This window comes from Thermobia domestica, chromosome 15 (genome assembly GCF_964235325.1).
Source record: "Thermobia domestica chromosome 15, izTheDome1.hap1.1, whole genome shotgun sequence".
In the NCBI taxonomy this organism is placed as follows: Eukaryota; Metazoa; Arthropoda; class Insecta; order Zygentoma; family Lepismatidae; genus Thermobia; species Thermobia domestica.
The window spans coordinates 119,568,508-119,583,215 of record NC_137468.1 but is presented as its reverse complement, the minus strand read 5'-3'; the positions used below and the strand labels follow the sequence as shown (position 1 = coordinate 119,583,215).

General features: G+C 36.0%; 1 protein-coding gene and 1 pseudogene across 1 annotated transcript in view; both read right to left on the bottom strand.

The window, feature by feature from the left end:
- LOC145671217 (uncharacterized) overlaps positions 1-14,708 on the bottom strand; it is a 682,733-nt gene that overhangs the window by 89,419 nt on the left and 578,606 nt on the right. The window lies entirely within an intron of this gene.
- Positions 18-850, bottom strand: LOC145671986 (cytochrome c oxidase subunit 1 pseudogene; annotated as a pseudogene).

Below are 14,708 nucleotides of genomic sequence, written 5' to 3'. Positions count from 1 at the left end.
TGCACTTATCTGCCACCTTAGAAGTTTGTTAGTAAGGGAAGTTCTGCATAACTATGTTCTGCGGGTGGTAGGTTCTGAAACCATTCTAAAGATGTTGTTTGTTGATCTGAAAAGACTACTGGTCGAGCTCTTGCAAAGGCTCCTCATATAATAAAAACAAGCACTAGGACGGCAATGAAGGAGAGGAATGAACCAATACTTGATACTATATTTCATGTAGTGTAGGCGTCAGGGTAATCTGAATACCGACGCGGCATTCCTCTTAGACCTAAGAAATGTTGAGGGAAGAATGTGATATTTACTCCTATAAATATTACTAAGAATTGAATTTTTAGTCATGTAGGATTTATTGTTGTTCCTCTAAATAAGGGGAATCAATGAATAAGTCCTGCTATGATAGCGAATACAGCACCTATAGATAGTACATAATGAAAATGCGCTACTACATAATAAGTGTCGTGGAGAACAATATCTAAAGATGAATTTGCTAGTACGACTCCTGTGAGACCCCCTACGGTAAATAGGAAAATGAAACCTAAAGTTCATAAAATTGAAGGTGAATAAGTTATTTGTGCTCCGTGAAGTGTGGCGATTCATCTGAATACCTTAATTCCTGTAGGAACAGCAATGATTATTGTGGCTGCAGTAAAGTAAGCGCGAGTATCAACGTCTATACCAACAGTGAATATATGATGAGCTCAGACAATAAATCTAGGAATCCAATTGCTAGTATTCCATAAATTATTCCTAAAACACCAAAGGTTTCCTTTTTACCACTTTCTTGGGTTACAATATGTGAAATTATGCCGAATCCTGGAAGAATTAAAATGTAAACTTCGGGATGACCAAAGAATCAGAATAGATGTTGATATAGAATTGGATCTCCTCCTCCTGAAGGGTCAAAGAAGGAGGTATTAAGATTTCGATCAGTTAAAAGTATTGTAATAACTCCTGCTAATACGGGAAGAGATAAAAGAAGTAATACAGCAGTGATTACTACAGATCAAACAAATAATGGTATTCGTTCTAAAGTTATTCCGGGAGTTCGTATGTTAATTACAGTTGTAATAAAATTTACTGCCCCAAGAATTGAGGATACACCAGCTAGGTGGAGGGAGAAAATAGAAAGGTCGACAGAGGCTCCGGCGTGAGCAATGGCTCTGGAGAGAGGAGGATATACAGTTCATCCGGTTCCCGCACCACTTTCTACAATTCTTCCTGTTAATAGTAGAGTTAATGAGGGTGGTAGCAATCAGAATCTTATGTTGTTTAGGCGGGGGAATGCTATGTCAGGTGCTCCTAATATTAAAGGTACTAATCAATTACCAAAGCCTCCAATTATAATTGGTATAACTATGAAGAAAATTATAATGAAAGCATGGGCAGTAACAATTACGTTATAAATTTGGTCATCACCAATTAAGCTACCTGGTCGACCAAGTTCTGCTCGAATGAGAAGACTTAGTGATGTTCCTACTATCCCTGCTCAACATCCAAAGATCAAGTATATTGTACCAATGTCTTTATGGTTTGTAGAAAATAATCATCGTTGTAAGTGAAATTAAATAGGGTGGCCGAAGTATTAGGTGATAGATTGTAAATCTATTTATGGTTAATAAACTTCCTATTAGGTTTTATAGTCAATATTTATGATATCGGACTGCAATTCCGGAGTAGTAGTTAATATACTAAGACCTAAAAGATTGCCTTTTATTTATAGCTTTGAAGGCCATTAGTTTTTTTAAACTTAAAGTCATTGTTTAAAGGATGTTGACAGTTAACCCTTTGGGGATCCTATGGTACAATTTGTACCATATGCACTTTTCATGGTACATTGCGTTATTTCTCTTCTATTTGAGCTTTTTCGTCCGGGTCTTTTTTGTTTTCCAAGTCCAGAGGCCTTGTAGAAGACATTACGTATGGTTTCAGACCATCCTGCGTCCAGACATAGGAGGTGATGACGTCATAATTCAAAAATTTATTTTCTCATTTTCTAAGCCTATGTTCAATATTTTTTGGCGGGCTTATTTTTCTACGTAGAAGATTGAAATTTTGCACAAACATTCACTCCACCGAGTAGTATTTACCAGATTTTTTGTTCCGATGTCAGTGCCAAAACAGGGGGGGAACCAGAGGGGAAAAGGGGTAAAAATAGGGATTTTTTACCCCCAAAATCCCGTTTCTCGTCATTTTCCCGCCTCACATACAAGATAGGACCACGTGAGTCATACCGTCTGAAAGGCCGTTTTATTCTGAAGAGAATGACGGTCGAATTATTATTCTAGGGTAATTAGGGACGTCTCAGGGATTTTTTGAAAAATTTACTTCTATATAGGGAAATATGGGGCATTGTCGGTATATATATTTTTTGGCGGGCTTATTTTTGAACGTAGAAGATTGAAATTTTGCTCAAACATTCAGTCCACCGAGTACTATTTACCAGATTTTTTGTTCCGATGTCAGTGCTAAAACAGGGGGGGAACCAGAGGGGCAAAGGGGTAAAAATAGGGATTTTTTTACCCCAAAAATCCCGTTTTTCGTCATTTTCCCGCCAAAAAAACATGATAGGACCACGTGAGTCATACCGTCTAAAAGGCCGTTCCATTCTGAAGTGAACGACGGTCGAATTATTATTCTAGGGTAATTAGGGCCGTCTCAGTGAATTTTTATCCAAATATACTTCTGTATAGGGTAAAAGTGGGTCAAAGTAGGGAAATTTTCTCTGGCAGGCCTATTTTTTCACGTAGAAGATTGAAATTTTGCACAAACATTCAGTCCACCGAGTAGTATTTACCAGAAGTTTTTTCCGATTTCTGCGTAAAAACAGGGGGGGTCCAGAGGGGCAAAAGTTGAAAAAAGGGAAATTTTGCAGCCAAAAATCCCCTTTTTCAGGAATTTCCCGCCTTAGATACATGATGGAGACATATGAATGGTACCGCCTGAAAGACAGTTCTATTCTGAAGAGAATGATTGGCGGATTATAGTCCTAGGGTAATTAGGGATGTCTCAGGAATTTTTTTCCCTGAGATCATAGTGTTTTATGGTACTTTGGGGCACTGTGGGAATTTTTGATAAAAATTCTCCCGCCCTTACTATTCAAGATAGAAACTTGAAATTTGGCCCACACAATCAGTATACTAAGTACTATTTCTCAGATTTTTTTTAGATGGCTACGATCACACAGGGGGGGTCCAGGGGGGGCCAAAGTTCGAGAAAAAAATTTTTCCCTCCGAAATTTTCACTTTGACATTTTTTCCCCGCTTCTGGTATATGGTATGAGCACGCAAGTGGTATCATTTGAAAGCCAGCTCTATTCTGAAGAGAATGAGGTATGAACCATGATCCTAGGATAAATAGTGACGATACAGTAGCTGCTTGACTGAAAGTCTAAAAAATAGCCCAAAAAGCCAGGATCCCCAAAGGGTTAAAGGTAAAATAATTATGCCTCTTAATGAAATAATAATGAATATTGATCTAATTGACGTTTCTTGATTTCTTTTCATTAAGGATGTTCATGTTTGGTTATGATGATTAATAATGAAGGCAGCATAAGCAATTCGCATATAATAGAAAAGGGTAATTAGTGCTGTTATTTCTATTAGGGTGAGAATAATAAATGACATTTGTTCGGCAGTTTTTATAATAATGATTCATTTAGGTAAAAATCCTAAGAATGGTGGGAGGCCACCCAAAGATAAAAGACTAGTAAAAATAGCTAATTTTGTTGTTACGACAATTTTATTAGAAAAAGTTTGATTAATATGAAATATTTTGTTATTGCGAAAAGAGTGACTGCTATTGTTGAAAGTAAGGCATAAAATTAGAAGTAGAGCGATCATGCTATATCACTTAGTAGTAGGGCTATAAGTATTCAGCCAGTGTGATTAATAGATGAGAATGCTATGATTTTACGTAGTGATGTTTGATTTAAATCTCCGATTGAGCCTACTAGTAAAGATAAAATTAAGGTTAGGTAGATTAGATTTGTGGGTTTTAAGCTGTAAGAAAGTAAACCAAGGGGTGCTAATTTTTGTCATGTTATTAAAATAATGCAGTCTGTTCAAAGTATGGCCTCTATTACTTCGGGCATTCAGAAGTGAAGGGGAGCTGCCCCCATTTTAAAAATTAAGGAAATAGTGATTAAATAATATGTAGTTTGCAGTCCTATATAGAGTAAAATAATTGCTATTAGAAGTAAGGATCTTGCAATAGCTTGTACTAAAAAGTATTTTAAAGCAGATTCGGTGTGACGTTGATTGTTGGTCTTTGAAATCAGGGGGATGAATGATAGGAGGTTAATTTCAAGACCAATTCAAGTACCAAATCATGATGAGGAAGTTAGGGAAATAAGAGTTCCTAACACAAGTGTTGTAGAAAATAAAAGAGTCTTAGGATTAGTGAGCATTAGAAAAAGAAGAATAATCTTCATATGCGGGGTATGAGAGCACTAGCTTATCTTAGCTTATCTTTCTACACTTTAGTGTACGGCGCACGTTGATTTTTGATGTCAAAGGTGAAAGTTTAATTCTTTTAGGTGTAATAAGAGTATGTTGAAATGCTTGATTTATCCTATCACGATAATCCTTTAATCAGGCATCTTATTATTTAATAATTATTTATAGTGGTATATGAGAATTTAAATAGATCAATATTGTCTTATAATAATTAAATTTAGAAATATTATATATTAATAATAATTAAAACTTGAAAATCTATTAAATCCTCTTAATTAGCCTGAGATACCGGCTAAAGGTATATTAATAAGCTTAACGTATCCAGTATATGCTAGTTTTTACAGCATATGTGTGAGGAGAAAATAAATATACTTGTATAGGATACATTTTTGTTTGAGGGGGGAAAAACAAAATTGTATCCTAGACAAGGGGGAAATAGGGTTTATTTAATACTAATTTTTATTAGTTAGATTAAATACATAATTAATAATTATTTATTTTAGCGTTATAAATTAATAATAAAGTATTATCCTGGCTTTTCTTCTCTTATTTATTTAGTTGTACATGTAACCTTCCGGATAAGAAATAGATATTATTGATCTTAAAGGTAAATAATGAAGTATAATTGGTCGCAGTACTTGTTTTTGTTTATTGATTAATGTTTGAAGCAGTTAAGGTTTAAGGAGACCCGGCGAAATTCGTGCCAGCTGCCGCGGTGAGACGAGGGGGTTGAAGGGAAGGAGCAGTGATGGTTAAGCTGTAGTTATAAATTTAAAATAAAGGGCTTTGTCTTTTTATTTTTAGGTGAAATTATTATTTAAAATAATGAGTTCTATGTTTGAGGCTATGAAATTATTTGTTAAACTAGGATTAGAAACCCTATTATTTTTAATGTAAAATGTAATACCTGGGTAATAGTAGTTATGTTCTTGAAACTCAAAGGATTTGACGGTATTTTAGGCTGTTCAGAGGAATCTGTCCCGTAATCGACAATCCACGATATACTTTACTTACTGTTGTTTGGCAGTTTGTATACCGCCGTAGTTGAAGGTATTAGGGAGAGGTTAGAGACCTTCATTATCTTTATTGAGGGGGACTTCAGGTCAAGGTGCAGCTTATCAGTAAGAGGAGATGGATTACAATGGATTACAATGTTTATACGGATTTTATTATGAAATTATTTAAATGAAGGTGGATTTGAATGTAATGTTAGTTATGTTGCTATTATGAGTAGGGCTCTAAGATATGTACACATCGCCCGTCGCTCTCATTTGTTTAGGTGAGATAAGTCGTAACATAGTGGGTGTACCGGAAGGTGTGCCTAGATTGAATTAATAGCAAAATAGAGCTTGTTAGTTGAGCTATTCGTTTACATCGAGGAGGTTTCTGTGCAATTCAGATTATTTTGATTGAAGGATGTACTTATACATATAATTTTTTATATTGAGATTAAGTGAATCAACTTTATAATTGATGTTATTGTATAGGGTATAGAATTAATTTGTTGATATTATAGTTAATTAGTACCGTAAGGGAATGTTTAAATAAGTGAATTTTTTTTGGAGGAAGAAAACATGAAGTGTTGTACCTTTTGTATCAGGGGGCACTAAATAATATTATATAATTATTTCCCGAAATGGAAAGAGCTAAAATATTATGATATTATAAGTAGTATATTATTTATAAATTTTATTTTAGTGGTGAAATGCCTTTCGGTTTCCATTCGGACATACGCCGGACACTGGGCTGGGAAATGAATGAGAGGTGGATTCATTGGATGTTCATAATCCGGCCAGAAAGAGCTAAACCAGTAATTAGTGAAAGAACCAGTTGAAGAGAGCGCGGAGTAGGACTTTCATCCGTTATTGGACGTATTCCAGGGTGATCCTCATCCCGAGGACACACAATGCACGCTCGTTATATTGTGCTCTTGCCATGTTAACATATCCTCAAAGGAAACTGCGCGTCGTTCAGCTTTTTCCATATGTCGGTTGGCAACAAGTGTGGGCCAATCTCTCGAACCTTCCTACATGCAAGTCCTTTGGTTTCAGATTGTACACCAGCTTACCCCTACACGCGCGCGTTTGTTCGAGATTCAACGCGTTCCTGATGCGTTGTGTGCTACATGCAACCAAGAGGACACTCAGGCTCATCGCTATACCCAATGTGCTGGAGCCCCTCCTGTCTGGCACGCTTTTCAGGAACTAGTGGGACGTATCACTCGTCGTCCGCCCTCTCAGTTTACGGTGGAGCATATGTTCTTCCCTGATTTTCGTACCCCCCCCCCCCGCTAAACATCGGGCCGTGCTCTTTCTTGGAACCAGTACTCTTGCTTATTTCCAGCGCTATGTACCCTTTCTGGATGCGTGCATTTATTTTGATTTTTTGAGACGTACACGTCGCAAGCTTTATCCTCCAGATCGCGATCGGCACTATTTTAGCCGATCTTTGGAAGTTGTTGTGCAATGAACTTTTCGCTGTCTCCCCTTGTTTTGTTTTTTAAAATTATTATTAATATTATTGTTTTCCTCTAATTATTGTTTTTATTAATGTTTCTTATGCCTTTAAGCTGAGTACTCACTTTCAAGTTGTTTAAATACTTTTCTGTTGTATCACGAATAGTTGAGTAAAAGTTCTGTATTTGAAGTTAGTACCAATAAAACTGATAGTGTAGCGGTAACGTAATGGAGTTACGACTAATGCAGATGTCAAGAATAGGTTCGAATCCTGTCCGCACCGAAGTTGCATTTTTTACAAAAAGATAGTGAAAAATCGATTTCTCATATTAGACATACAATGCTTGAGAATGTGGAAGCAAACACCTTTATCATGATAAAGACGATTTACGAAAGTTGGTTGGGAAAGCGAAATAGATTTACCAGACATTCGAAATACTTCATTGATCAGCAGTAAATGCTTTTAATGTTATCGTTCTCAAAAAGAAATATTACAGCATTTGTTGGAGGAAATATGGATAAAGCAATCGCTGGTGTAGTGGTAAAGTACCAGACTTCCAAGCAGAAAGTCTGGGTTCGATTTCCCGTCGGGTAGCATAATTTTTCGCATAAAATAATGGCTGCAAACAGAGACTTATCTTCTGTTGGAGAACTTACAAAGCATCACTGGCGAGAATTCGAATAAACAGTGTGTGTGTGTTCTTCATCATACACTGTAACGATAAGTATGTTTCATATTTATATTTGTCTCTCTCTCTCTCTCTCTCTTTCTTGACGTTTCTCTATCCTGTCTTTGCATCTTTCACTTCTCTCCCCTCCCTCTCACGTACACACGCACTTCATGTGCGTGTGCATGTTCCAAAGTTAAAACGGAGCAAGAGACCGATAGACCTGGTCTGGAAAATGTAATTAACTGCCAACTTCAGAGTCGAGTTTTTGTGCTCTGGGGATAACATCTCCAGTCCTGGTCATCTCTGAAAGAAATACTGTTTAAACGCAAGGGAATAAGCAAAATATATTTTTTATCATCTGGGTTACCGAGTCTCAGTCGAATTACCGGGTCACTACGGCTTTGAATTCTCCACCAAGTAGTGGTCCGTAAGCTAACCAACATCATCCGACTGACACTATGATCCATTTGAGCTCTAGCGTGTTCCTTCTATCTATGCAGATTACAACGCAAGAGAGGTTATATCCGCAAGAGATGAAAGTGATGTTGGATGTTCGGAACAGATAAATCTTCCGAAAAGGCTAGAAAATGGTAACCTCTTTGGTTATTTGAAAACAAAATTTTATTTATACTGGTTCGACACAAATTTGTTTTCATCCTATAATTCAATGTGATTTATTCATGTTGAAATTTGAAACATGCAAGGTCTGCTACATCTATAAGGAACATCCAATTTTCCATTGGAACATTTGTAACTTTTCATTATGATACGGTTTGGACCTTTAATATAGGATATTTCTGATAGAAATTTACCAATAAAATAGCGCTCATTCAATTTTATCTTTCTTTCTTTCTTTTCCATTTTTTTTGGTCACGTTGCATTAGAAGTCTGGAATTTAAGATACGACCTACGCTACCTACTGGGTTTATTAGAATTTGGTTTGCAACAGTACGTCCAATGAACACTACCGAATTTACAACCAAACCACGCGGAAACAAAGCATGTGTAAAACTGTTGACATTATCTTAGATGTGTCTTTGAGATCTACAGTTCTACTGGAAATTGAGTATGCTATCCTTTATGAAAAAGACATAATGAATTTCAAGCATCCTCTATATATTCGAATAGTCCTGAAAAAAATATAAAAACAAACGTTATTTTTATATTACTGTTGGATTTCTGGTAACGGAACGTTATAATGTGATGTTGTTTTGTTACTAAGTATAAAATTCCACATTTTGTCTGTTCTCCCTTTTCTTTTTCTTCTTCTCTCGCCTTCTCTCTCTCCCTCTGCCTCATTTCTGAACCTATGTGTAATATACATCCATTGATTTCAATTTTTCATTGTGTGTGTTTTTGTTTCTCTCTAAAATTAACTTATTAATTATGTTTTGTCTCGGTTTTGTTATTTCATTTTATCGTTACTAATACATGTGTAGTTTGAAATTAGAAATGCCTTCATGTTGTTAGCTATTTTTAATATGGGAGAGAAGAAAGAAAGAAAGAAAGGGGTTCTCTATACCAGACACGATTATGTGATAAGAAGGTGTATATTGGGTGGCCTAACTGCACGGCGTTAGCTGTCACAATTTTTTTAATGCGGAGTGTACAAAAATTTTCCTACCCGGACTTTACTTTAGGATTCATTTAAACATATCTTAATTAATCTAATTAGCTTTTTCGGTATTCCTAATTCTGTTAGAATGTTGTGCAATGGTTTTCTCTCCTAACCGAGTCGTAAGTCTTTCTAAAATCAATGAATAGTTGATGTACCAGGGTATTGTATTCCCACTTCATTTCGAATATTTGTCGAATGGTAAGTACTTGATCGATAGTTGATCGATTTCATCTAAATCCGTACTGATAATCTCCAATAATTTCATCTGCGTATGGAGTCAATCTGGCTAATAGAATGTTTGAGAGGATTTTATTGGACGTTGGCAAAAGAGAAATGCCAGAAATTATTACAGTCAGTTTTGTCGCCTTTCTTGTGTATTGGAACAATGATTGATTCTTTCCACTCTTGTGGCAATTCTTCCTTGTTCCAGATAAGGAGAAAAGAGTTTGTGTATCTTGTTCCACTATTTTTCACCTCCAGCTAAAATGAACTAATCAGGAATTTCGTCTACTCCCGGAGATTTGTGTTTCTTTACTTTCTTTATAGCGATATGTACTTCCATTCTAGGTGTGTGTATTTCCCTTTCTTCACGCACATTAGTTTTTGGCTGCATATTTAAGCAATTCGTCAAAGAAATCTTTTCATCTATTTAAGCTGCTAACTGTGTCAGTGAAAACTGTTCCGTCAGCTTTCTTTAATATATAGGCACGAGGTTGATAGCCTTTCTTAAATTCGTTGATCCCCTTATACACGTGCCGAATGTTTTTATACGCATTCCTTAGTTAGGAATTGAACTCATGCTATTATACATAATTATTGAAATATAATATTTTGCTTTCAATTACTGAGATTTGTATAACCATTCTTATAGTTAATATTACTTAACATAAGGAAATTTTTGTTATTTTATTCTACAAGTGTTAAACGTACTTGAAATTTAGTGTATATACAATTTCAGTTTATATGGTCTGCATGTAGAATATCGGAAAGAAAACACGGGTTTAAACAGAAAAAAGCAGATAGATAAATGTTGTACTCTAGTCTGGTTATAACAATCGGAGAATTTTCTGCCGATTGTGATTTTTTATTTATTCTTTAGTTCATTTAATCATAATGCATGTGCGCTCAGACTGGGAGGAATCAGCTCCCCAACTGCCAGATGTGAAATCTATGTGGGAATACAATTTTTATCTGAAGACACAAGGTAACAATGCTGATGTGAAGGAAAAGAGAAAGCTCATTCATCAATGAACTACCAGTTTTGGAAAGATATAAAATGAGATAGTGACTCGCTGAGGGAAAACACTCTAATTATTCAGAATGTACTGGGAAATTCAGAGATAATAAGGTGACCCGCACATATAGCTTTTATTCTAAATTTGATACACGTCCCACATGCATACTGTGGAAGATGTTTCCATATATCATTTGATATATTCCAAAGACTGCGTCCCATACTAAAGAAATTTCTGGCACCACCTCTGTTTCGATCACTTTTTTATCGAGGAAAAACTTCCCTGATGACTGGGTGCTGCAATATAAAGTTCACTACTTCGCATCGCAGACTTCTTTCGTCATGCAGTCTAATCGTTCGTTGAGACATGACAAAAATGCGTAGCTTTAACTTGAGAGCACTGACTAAAGTAGTATTGTAGTTTTCAGATTTGTCACGGTTGAAAGTGCCATATTTCAATTGGATATTTCAGTCACACCAACACTGCTTTTATAATGTACCTTCGTAACATTCCTTTGTTTGTTTGACTAAATCTTTGTTTCCTTTAGCAATTTAGCAATTTTTTACGCCGATGTGATATTTGAACCTTAACGCTGAATCAAAATACATTACCTCCCACAGCAAATTGTACTCAGGACCGCTTTAGCCACTTGAAAACAAAGAGATACATGGGATTTTTCATTTCAATTTGGTTAGGAATATTGTAAACAGGAGTAAACTTTAAAAATATTTGTAAAGAAAGAAAACGCGCCGACACATAAATTGATAATGCGTAAGCATAAAAAAATGTTCTCACAGTAGGAAAGAAAGGTTGCTTACGCCTATTCGTTGTAGTCTTTCGATATCAGTATTTTACTCTATTTTTTGATTTAGAAGGGTGTGTCTGGTTTACACGTGTCGTATCTTTTCGTAGTACTCGCATTTCACGCACCTGAATCTTAAAGTTTATTTATTTTTTAAAAATCATTCCTTACTCCATGGCCTAACTCGTGCGTATGATCACACTCGTCGCCTCGTATGCCCTCACAACAGGCAATATATATTTTTTAACATACTGATGATTCAAAAGCTCAGCTACAATAATTTGCCATCAACTAGTTTGATAACCGCAGACTTTTCTATTTATTTCATGGCAGTAAGACTTTAACGCGTCTTTACCTCACTTTCTCTCTTTCTCAGTTTACCTGAGTTCGAAGTGGATCTATAGAATTAGTCAGTAACAGCCTTCGAGTACACATTGTGTTCCCGTGGTGCAATGTAATGGAAGAGGGCGAAATGGAGCTTTCTTTACATATACAGTACACTTATATGTACCTACGTATATGTACCTCTCACTGAACCTCTCAATTGTGAAAATAATAATATTATAATAATAATAATAATAATAATAATAATAATAATAATAATAATAATAATAATAATAATAATAATAATAATAATAATAATAATAATAATAATATTTGTTGATGCCACCTAAAACATACCTATCCAAAGCCTACAGAATATAGCACATTATTTAAGTTATTTTCAAAATTTCTTGCGATAGTTTTCTTCTTGCCAAGCATCCGAATGTCATCTTGAATTCTGACCTCATTTCACTACAATTCTTCTTTGTTTTAGCTCAGACCACCTATCAATAATGTTTTCTAAGTTAACCTTATCGCTAATATCTTTTTCACATTTTAACATTAAGTTATCTATTCTTTCATCAGTCATTGTCGATCTGAGAGATCTCTTAACAAGCTTTAATTGGCTAAAATGCTTTTTCGTTCATACACACTCCATATCCAGCGGTTACTAGGCCCTACAAATTGGCAAAGCTTTTGTCAGTGGTACAATTTCCCGATTTTTCATTAAAGATTCTTCAAAATGTTTAGGAATATCAAATAAACAAAAGTGAAGTGTGATCACTTGCAACATGTAAAGAAGTTTTAAACGAATATATCAATTTATTTCAAGATAGGAAACCACACAAAATTTATGCCAAGTCTATAAAAGAACTTATAATAATTTACGGCAACTGGGTACCTGAGAAAATGTTAAACCAAATAAGTCAATTGAACAAAATGGCATTCTTCAAATTACCAACTACGTATTTTAATTTGCCAACTTGTTAAGAAATAGGAAACTTTTGGGGGGAAGTTCCCATTACCCCCCTTAACGACGTCCCTGCAGAAGAAAAAGTAGATGTGTCTCCTGTGCAACGAAGGAGAAGGGGTGGGAAAAGAATGTACATAAGAGCTATTACCGATAGTACTGCCTTCTAGTAAATACATAGATTAAGATAAAAACTTACCAAAAGTTATTTTCTTATTCTGTTGTTCAGTTGCTATGAATATAAACACATTACAGACATCCTATTACCCTAAAAGGAAAAAAAAATTATAAATAACATTTTAAAAGAATAAACGGAAGAGAATGGGGTTCGATGCAGTGTCAAAGTGCTTTATGAGTTTTTAGGCTTTCACTCTACTTACCCAAAGGGGCTGCTTCCTACTTCATAGCATACGTTGAGTTTTTCCGACAACAGCGCGTCGCTTCGACCCTCAAGAGAATATTTTTTTTTCTGTTTGTTATTATATCTTCATACAGAATCTCGATTACAGAAGCTAACACATGTTTGGCAGACGATCTAGACACTAGGTTTAAATTAACAGATTTAATATTTTACTCCCTTCATTTCCTTCCTTCCGTTCATTATTGGAAATTTGTGATTTTCCCTACGCTACTACAAATATGCCTCCAAAGCATGATTGCCAGGATTTACCTAGTCGAACTTCTTTGCTTATACGAGGGTTGAAACTGCAAGAGTGGCAAATATTAATTTACAACTGGTACAAAATAGATATATGTTACAAATGTTTAGAAACCTTCAATGTAGTACCAGTATTATATATAACCCATTGTTGCAATGTGGAAGTCGTTGGATGCCTGTAGCACCATCTGTTGTGTTGATAATTCTAATGGCTCTGTAGACTGCCTGAATAATCTTTTGAACAGTTCTGAAACGAATGCCATGAAGAGGTTTCTTCATCTTAGGAATCAAGTCAAAGTCACAAGGGCGTAAGTACGGGAGTAGGGTAGATGATACGTCACTTTCCATCCCCGTTGATCGAACAAATTAGTCATACCTTGCACTGTTTGCACCCGATCGTTGTCCAGCAAACTAATGGGTGGGTTCGGTGGAAAATGTCGCCACTTCATTCACAATTCTGATCGCAAATTCTGTTCCGGAAGGGAACAAAAGTACTGCGCATTGAAGACCTGATTTGGGAGAATGGTATGCACTAGGGTTACAACTGTATGAGAGTCACAATAACTTTTACGTCTGAAAAACATTGGATTTTTCAGGTGAGCCATAATGACGCCATTTATTTGATTGACGTTTTGATTGTAGCTCGTACGATTTGGCTCATATTTCATTCAGCGTAAGAAAGCCTCTTCTCCCGCTTGTAGCGTTTCAAGTGGGTACAAGCAGCGTACGTATGATAGCCATTTCTGCATTTTCGTTACGTCATGCAGAACGCATCGTGATGCAGTTTTTCTCATGCTCAAGTATTCCTTCAGAATGCGTGTGCCTGTCTGGTGTGTCACGATGGCGTCGATCAGTGTCCAATAATGCGGAAACAACATTCACGTTTCTTCACTGACACGGGCACGACCATACTGTAGAATGTCTTCGACCTTTTGGAGTCTGTCCTTGAAGGCTCGTACCGATCTTGCCACTGTTCTATGAGGCAATGCAGATTCCCCGCAAGCCTTTTCAAGATCTTGATAACCTTCTCGTGCTCTACGACCTCTGGCACATTCAATTTTTATTCAACTCCGTTGTTATTGTTTCGAAAACATCGTGAGAACAATAGCCTTGCACGGCATGCATACGTACGTGGGTTAATATAGAGCGCCCACTACATGAGGCTCTGTGCTCTTCTACTGCTCTTGTACGTGATTTTGGAAGGGAGAATTCATCTGCGTGCGTGGGTATGTAAGTAACACACACACACACACGCATCACATGTTAGTTACACATGATACAAGGGACATTCATTTCGTTGCGTAGCGTCACTAAAGCAGTGTTGCCACTATTAAAGTTCCAACTCTCGTATTTTTTTTTTATTTTTAAATACATTTTGGGAACATTTTCACACAAGGAATGGTTTTTATCATTTCCATATACTAATCACTCAGCTTTAGCCAAAAGCAGAATAAACGCGAAAAATCGTGAACTACAGTATACGTACAAGATTTAACTAGCATTTGTTTAAAACATTGAAA